Below are 9,009 nucleotides of genomic sequence, written 5' to 3'. Positions count from 1 at the left end.
ACTATAAAACTGATAAATGAAATCAAAGAACTAAATAAATGGAGAGATATTCCATGTTCATGAATAGGAAGAATCAATACTGTCAAGATGTCAGTTCTTCCAAATTTGATTAATAGATTCAATGCAATGCCAATCAAAATCCAAGCAAGTGATTTTATGGATATTGAAAAACAGATTATAAAGTTTACATGAAGAGGCAAAAGACTCAGAATAGCCAACACAATACTGAAGAAGAAGAACAAACATGGAGGACAAACATTACCCAACTTCAAGACTTAAAATAAAGCTGCAGTAATCATGACAGTGTGGTATTGGCAATAGAACAGACAAACAGATCAATGGAACAGAATAGAGAGCACAGAAAAAGATCCCATAAATATAGACAGCTGATCTCTGACAAAAGAGCCAGGGCAATACAATAGAGCAAAGATAGTCTCTTTAGCAAATGGTGCTGGAACAACTGGACATCCACTTGTAAAAGAAAAAAATGAAGTTAAGGACAGCCTATAGACCCTTCACAAAAATTAACTCAAAATGGATCATAGACCTAAATGTCAAATCCAAAACTACAAACCCCTAGAAGATAACATAGGAGAAAATGTAGATGACCTTGGGTTTGGTGACACCTTTTAAATACAGCACCAAAGACAATCCATGAAAGAAATCATTGATAGGGAAGACTTCATTAAAATTTAAACCTTCTGCTCTGCAAAAGATAATGCCAAAAGACTGAGAGGACAAACCATGCAATGGGAGAAAATATTTGTAAAAGACACATCTGATAACAGACTGTTATCTAAAATATACAAAGAACTCTTAATATTCAACAATAAAAAAATAAACAGCCTAAATAAAATATGGGTCAAAGACCTTAACAGATACCTCACCAAAGAAGCTATAGAGATGGCAAGGAAGCATATGAAAAGAAGGTCCACGTCATATGTCATCAGGGAAATGCAAATTAAAACAACAATGAGATACCACTGCACACCTATTAAAATGGCCAAAATCCAGAACACTGACAACAGCAAATGCTGATGAGGATATGGAGCAACAGGAACTCTCATTCACCATTGTTGGGAATGCAAAATGGTACGGCCACTTTGGAAAAGTTTGGCCATTTCTTATAAAACTAAAAAAGGCATATCATATAATCCAGCAATTGCACTCCTTAGCACTCACCCAAAGGAGCTGAAAACTTATGCCTACACGAAAACCTGTATATGAACATTTATAGCAGCTTTATTCATAATTAAAGAAACTCGGAAGCAGCCAAGATGTCCTTCAGTAGGTAAATGGATAAATAAGCCATAGTACACCCAGACAATGGAATATTACTCAGTGTTAAATAGATACGAGCTATCAAGCCATGAAAAGACATGGAGGAAACTTAAAAGCATATTACTATGTGAAAGAAGCCAATCTGAAAAGGCTACATGTTTTATCATTCCAACTACATGACATTCTCAAAAAGATAAAACTATGGAGACAGTAGAAAGATCAGCGGTTGTCAGGGGTTGGCAGTGGGGGAATATATAGGCAGAGCACAGATGATTTTTATGGCAATGAAAACACTCTATATGATACCATAATGATGGTACACGTCATTATACATTTTTCCCAAACCCATGGAATGTACAACACCAAGAGTGAACAGTAGTGTAAACTATGGACTTTGGGTGATTATGATGTGTCAATGTAAGTTCATCAATTGTAACAAATACAACATTCTGATGGAGGATGTTGTTGGAGGATGTAATCAAGAAGACATGACCACCAGTTGACCCAAGAGCTAGACCCAGGCAACTGGAGGCTCCACATCCTCTCCCCTGTCCTTGGAATGTGCATTCTGCTTGCCTTCCCCACTCTCAGAAGCTGCTCCAATTTATACAACCTTAAAATAGAAATGTGGTGTTGAGGCTATCTGGACTGGGTACATAACTGAACCCAGTTAAGGCCTCTACATAAACTTTTAAGACACTGGCAGGTGGGTGCAGAAATCTACTTACCTTGTGGTTGCCCAAGACAAGCCTTGTAAGTTCCCTTGTTTATTAAACCTATCACCTACCAATATGCAGTGGCCTGCCTCTTTCTTCAGTCTCTCCTTGCCCTCCATGTAAGGGGCCTGGTTTCAGATTACACCTGGGAAGCTCCTGAGGCAGTTGTGAAACAACAGATGTTGATAATGGGGGAGATTATACATGTGTGGGGGCACGGAGTATAAGGGAAATCTCTGTACCTTCCCCTCAATTTTGCTATGAACCTAAAACTGCTCTAAAAAAGTAAAGTCTTCATTAAAATTTTTTTAAAAATATCCCATTGTTATTGTGGATTTACCTAGTTCTCCTTATTTTGTCAATTTTTGCTTTATGTATTTTGAATATATGTTATTAGGTCAATACAGATTTAGTTTTTTTTTTTCTCTTCCTTGTTAACTGGACCTTTTATCATTATGCAATATCCCTCTATATCTCCAGGTAACACTCTTTCTCTTTAAAGTCTACTTTGTCTGACATTATTATAGTTATACCAGTTTTTGTGATGTGCATGTGCAGAAAGGGCCATTAGTGTTTTCACAGTGTATTTTTTCATCCTTTCATTTTCAACCTTTCTATACCTTTGTATTTGGGGTGTATCTCTTGTAAGCAATGGATAGTTGGGTTCTGTTCTTTTTTTCAGTCTGAGAATGTTTTACTTTAATTGGAGAGTTTAGGCCTTTACATTTAAAGTAGCTGCTGATATATTTGGGTGTAAATATACCATTACACTATTTGATCTCTATTTGTCTCACCATGTCTGAATTCCTCTTTTTTTTCCTTTTTTCTTGCTTTCATTCAAATAGAATTAGGGGTTTTTTTCTGTTACTTTTCTCCTCTGTTAGTTTGGTAGTTGTACATTCTTTCATGTTGCTTTACTGGTTAGCCTATAGATTATAACATAATCTATGTTATATAATGCCACATATATTTTAAACCTCATGATACATTATTATTATGCTTTTATACATAAAATATTCATTTAGATTTTTCCACACACATCGTTACCTTTTTCATCACTCTTAATTCCTCGCTGCATTTGGAACCTTCTTTCTGGGATTATTTCCCTTTCACTCAAAGAATACCATTCAGTATTTCCTTTTGTGTGGGTCTGCTGGTGTCAAACACCTTTGGTATTTGTTTTTCTGAAAATGTCCTTATTTTACCTACATTTTTGAAGGATATTTTAACTTGATATAGGGATCCTGGATTGTAAGAAATTTTCACTGAATCTATATCTCTTATGCTCTTTATGCATTTTCTCTTCCTTTATCTCTTCATGTTTCAATTTGGATATTTTCTTCTGACTTATGTTCCTGTTAACTAATTCTCTATTTCATAGCATCTAATCTGCTAGAAAATTCATCTACTGAATTATCAATATCAGTTATTGTATTTCTCATTTTTAGTATTTCCATTTGGTTCTTTTCTAAAGATTCTAGTTTGCTACTGAAATTATCAATCTTGTCTTTTATTTCCTTGTACACATTACGCTATTATTTTAATGCTTTTAAAGTGGCCCCCACTTATTTCTCTTTAATATTATTCCCAAATTTAATTTCATCTTAAAATTCTTAAATTATCTATTATGAAGCACTAACTGATTGCATGTTCAATATTCATTAAAATTGGTTACTTAAAACCATTCATTGGGAATATCGACTCACATGTAAATAATAGTAGTGCCTAATAATTACATAGGAAAAGAGAAACCTTTTGTGCAATTGTGCTACTGTGTGTGTGTATACACACACATACATATATACATATATATATACAATCATATGTAATCATTGAGAGTTTTTACTTAGCTTACAAGTGACTGATATACCTAGATATCTGAAAAAAATAATGTATTCTTTGTCTGAGAAATCACATATTTCCCTAATAGGCCAAGGAAAAAAACCATTCTCCAACTTGTTATTCTCCTCCTCCTCCACACCCTTCTTTTTTTTTGGCTGCACTGGGTCTTCGTTGCTGTGCGTGGGCTTCCTCTAGTTGCAGCGAGTGGGGGTGGGGGCTTCTCATTGCGGTGGCTTCTCTTGTTGTGGAGCACAGGCTCTAGGCATGTGGGCTTCAGTACTTGTCACACACGGGCTCAGTTGTTCCACGGCATGTGGGTTCTCCCCGGACCAGGGATCAAACCCGTGTCCCCTGCATTGGCAGGCGGATTCTTAACCACTGCGCCACTAGGGAAGTCTCTACACCCTTCCTTTTAAATGTAAAAGGAGAGAGGAGCTTTTGAAGAGGAAGATACTAAGCAGATATTTTAAAGAGATTTCAGGTATTGAATTTCCTCATGACAGAGTTTGTTAAGCCACAAAATCCATTTATCTTAGATATATATATTTCACATTTCTATTTCTCCAAGTTATGTAACTATTTCAAAGTTTATATCTGGCTTCTAGAACAAGCATATATATTACATGTAAATCCCTCAACACTAAACTGACCTCACTGACTTAAACACATCTGGGAATGGGATTAATGAATTCAAATTAATCTCATACAGCTCTGTACAGAAGTAACTTTTCTATAACCTTGGTGGGCCCATAAAATCCATGATTAATGCATAAATAAAAAATCAGAAGAATCTGAGTCAAGAATATTTGCAAACTGTCAGAATTCCTAGAAGCAAATAATCTCTCATCCTACAGTTGTATATATACAATACTATTTTAACATATTTTGATTAAAACATGATTCATATCCTTTTATAACTCTCCATTACTTCTCCTCCCAAATAATTTTAGAATGTAGCTCTTCCATTTATTCATTAGCTTTTAATATTAATTATGATGGGGTATCTCTATTTTGTGAAATACATACAAAAGTTGGTAGATTGGAAATAACTTTTGGTCATTCCAATCTTAACCAGAATTAGACTGTTAGCACACAATTTATGGGCCTACCCTCACGTTATTAATCAATGTAGCATAACCGTCTACTCTGCCCTATAGTTTATGAGATTAGACAACATAAACTTTTCTTAAAGTTATAAGTTCTTAGATCATGCTTTAACACCATATACAAAAATAAGCTCAAAATGGATTAAAGACCTAAATGTGAGACCAGACACTATAAAACTCCTAGAGGAAAACATAGGCAGAACACTCTCTGACATAAATTGCAGCAATACCTTTTTTGATCCATCTCCCAGAATAATGGAAATTAAAAAGTTAGAAGTTTTTACATTATGCTAAATGAAATAAACCAGTCACAGAAACAGAAATACTGTATAATTCTACTTATGTGAGGTATCTAAAGTAGTCAAATTCATAAAAATATAAAGTAGGGTGGTGGTTACCAGGGGCTGGGAGAAGGAGGAAAGAAGGAGTTGTCCTTTAAATGGGTAAAGAATTTCAGATTTGAAAGATGAAAAAGTTCTTGAGATCTCTTTTACAACAATGTGAATATACTTAATACTACTGAACTATTAACTTAAAAATAGTTAAGATGATACTCTGGTTTCTCTCTTGACTGAATAAATATTTCATCTTTTACTGAAAAAAAAATGGTTAATAAGGTTTTTTAAAAAGTTGCAAGTTTATCACATCAAGGATATAGTCTTATCACACTAATCCTTTAGGAAGGCAATTAGCCTTTCAAATGACATTCCAGTAAGCAAAATTATCAGAGTAATGTCCCCCCAAAACACTGTTTTCAATGACAGTGAAGTACAACTTTAACGGACTAGGATGCCAATATCTTCTATTATTTTCAAACTCCCAACAACAACTGGTAATATTAAGTCACTTTCCCCCAGACATTATATAGTTCAAGCAACTACTTTTCTCATTTAAAAATACATGTGAAAGGCACAGTGGTAGTAAGGCAGGGTAAATCATTTCTAGCCAATGTTTACAGGGGCTGCAAACAACCCTCTAAGAATAGATTAATATTGCCTGAATTACACACTTTGTCTTCATACTAAGTGATAGCCAGAAAGCCTGTAAGAACTAATACCTAAATCATAAGTAAATAATTCAATTGAGGGCTTCCCTGGTGGCGCAGTGGTTGAGAGTCAGCCTGCCAATGCAGGGGACACGGGTTCAAGCCCTGGTCTGGGAAGATCCCACATGCCGCGGAGCAACTGGGCCCGTGAGCCACAATTACTGAGCCTGCGCGTCTGGAGCCTGTGCTCCACAACAGGAGAGGCCGCGATGGTGAGAGGCCCGCGCACCGCGATGAAGAAGAGTGGCCCCCGCTTGCCGCGACTGGGGGAAGCCCTCGCACAGAGACGAAGACCCAACACACCCAAAAAGAAATAAAGAAATATATTAAAAAAAAAAAAAAGAATCTTAACTTTAAAAAAAATAATAATAATAATTCAATTGACATCAAAGCTCTTTGAAAGTATATAAAAAATTGGTATTATTAAAAGGCCTGCTAGAAAATGCTAATACTATTATAGGAAAAACTTACTACTATTACTCAATTTTGACAAATTAATGCATTTCTGGGAAACTGTAATAGCTTTTGTATTGGTCTTAGATCCTTATTTTCTACTCCTCTGTCTTCCTACCAGCTATTGCTCTGACCAGGGTAGAAAAAAGTTAAAGCGCTTTAGAATATTGGAAGGAGCTTTTCTATGAGAACAACAGTATTTCTGATGTAAGCTGAAGTTTCTGTTTAAAAAAAACAGCAATACAGTGAGGGAATGGTAACTACCTAAACAAGATTTTTTTTTTTTTGGCATATTCTCCAAAAAACTATATAGATCAACAAGAAGAAAATATAAAACCACAAAAGTTCCATACTCTCATCATAACTGGAAGATAAAAAATACCAAAAAAAAAATCAAATTATCTGCAAGCAGAAAAATAAATACCAATTTCTTGTAGAGCTATCTTCCAAGCTCCCTCCTCCAGCATTAGCAGAAGCTAGGATGACCCAGAAAAACTGTGCAGGAGAAGAGGACAACAAAGGACCTAAGAGTGAACTAAAATCATTCTCAGAATGACAAAGTGCACACTAGTTGCCAAAAATGAAAGAGGATCCATGTGGATTAGTGTAGTGTTTACTCGGAAATGGAAAAGCTGTAAGGGAGGACTAGGCCTACCAGATATTAAAACAGACTATAAAGCCTCTGTAATTGTAATACTAGTGCTTGAATAGACTGACCAGTTTATAGGACAGAAAGTGCAGAAAAAGACCTGAGTATATATGGAAATATAGTACATGATGAAGATGGTACCTCATTTAACTATGGTCAAAGACAAACTTTTTATTAAATGGTGCTGGAACAACTGGGCAGCCATTTGGAAAAAGATAAAATTAGATCTGTACCTCATACCTTACACAAAAATAAACTCCAGATGAATCAGATATCTGAAAGTTAAAAATGAAATACTAGACAAAATATTAGACAAAAAAGAAACAAATATTAGAGAAAAATATGCATGAATTCCTCTATAATCTGAGGGTTGGGAAAGGCTTTCAAACTATTACTCAAAAATCTAGGTGCAATGAAAGAAAAAAAGTTGCTAAATTTTATTTAAAATTTTCATGGCAAAAAACATCATAAGCAAAGTATAACAAATGATACACTAGGAGAACAGATTTGTAATGCAAATCACAGACAGGAACTGGTATCGCTAATATATAAAGAACTCATTAAAATTAAGAATGTTCAGGGGAAACATCAGCAATATGGTGGAATAGGAAGCCCTGGACTTTCCCTCTACCAACAGACATACTGATTCAACAACAGTACATGAACAAACACCCTTTGTGAGAAATCCAGAAACTGGCTGAGAGGCTCCTGCATTCCAGGCAAGTGCAAAACCAGCCACAATGAAGCCAGCAGGAAAACATGAGAGACCATTTAACTATGACCCCTACCCTTGGCCAGGGTCATATGATCAAAGGAAACTCCCAGCTCCTAGTTTCTCTCTGTCGAGGGAAAGAGTCAGGCCACACCTCCAATAATCCAACTTTTTCAGGGGCTCCCTAAGGGGCTGGTTTCTGCCTATGTGTTGCAGAGCACTGACAGGACCTGCCATACACTAGACGCCTGGGGTCCAGTGAGACCAAACACCGCAGTTTGATCTAGTATACCACCAGCCTTCATAGGCCCTCCGCCCAGCTCAGTACAGAGGAAGCAGAAAAAAAAAAAAAAGATTTCAGCTTCTCTCTGGAAAGGGAAAAAGCTGGACAGTACATCCAAAGGTCTAATTTTCCAGGGGCTGCCCAACAGACTGCCTTCTGCCTCACCTGTCTTGGAACACTGATGGGACCCAACATATTCTAAACACATGGGGATCACTAAGATTGAAGATGGTGGTTTGGACTAGCATAAAGGCTTGACAGGCCCCCAGAATCTCTAGCTGGGATGATTGGTGAAGGTCTCCTCTCATAAAGGCAAGTCCATGAAGACTGGGAGAGGTGGCTGTTTTCTCTAATGCACAAATACCAACACAAAGAGTCAAAGAAAATGAAGGAACAGGAAATGATTTCCCAAACAAAGGAACAAGATAAATTTCTAGAAACTAACACTAATGAAACAGAGATATATGATTTATCGGACAGAATTCAAAACAACCATCGTAAAGATGCTCTAAGAAGTCAGGAAAATAAGGCATGAACAAAGCAAGAATCAAAGAAATAGAAAACACTGAAAAGAACCAAACAAATTTTTAAGCTAAAGAATACAATAACTGAACTGAAAAGTTCAGTAGAGGGGTTCAAAAGCAGACTACATCAAGCACAAATAAAGGATCAGCAATCTCAAAGATAGGCCAGTAGAAATTATCCAGTGAAAGAAGTAAAAAGAAAAAAGAATGAAAGAGTGAAGACAGCTTAAGGGACTTATGAGACACCATCAAATAAACCAATATATACATTATAAGAGTCCCAGAGGAAGAAGAGAGAGAGGATCAGAAAGCTGATTCAAAAAAATAATGGCTGAACACTTTCCAAAGCAGGGGAAGGAAATAGATATCCAAATCCAAGAAGCCCAATGACCACAACT

Source organism: Balaenoptera borealis (assembly GCF_965194805.1).
Source record: "Balaenoptera borealis genome assembly, chromosome: X".
Taxonomy (NCBI): Eukaryota; Metazoa; Chordata; class Mammalia; order Artiodactyla; family Balaenopteridae; genus Balaenoptera; species Balaenoptera borealis.
The sequence above is the reverse complement of the archived record's forward strand: the minus strand, read 5'-3'. Positions refer to the sequence as shown.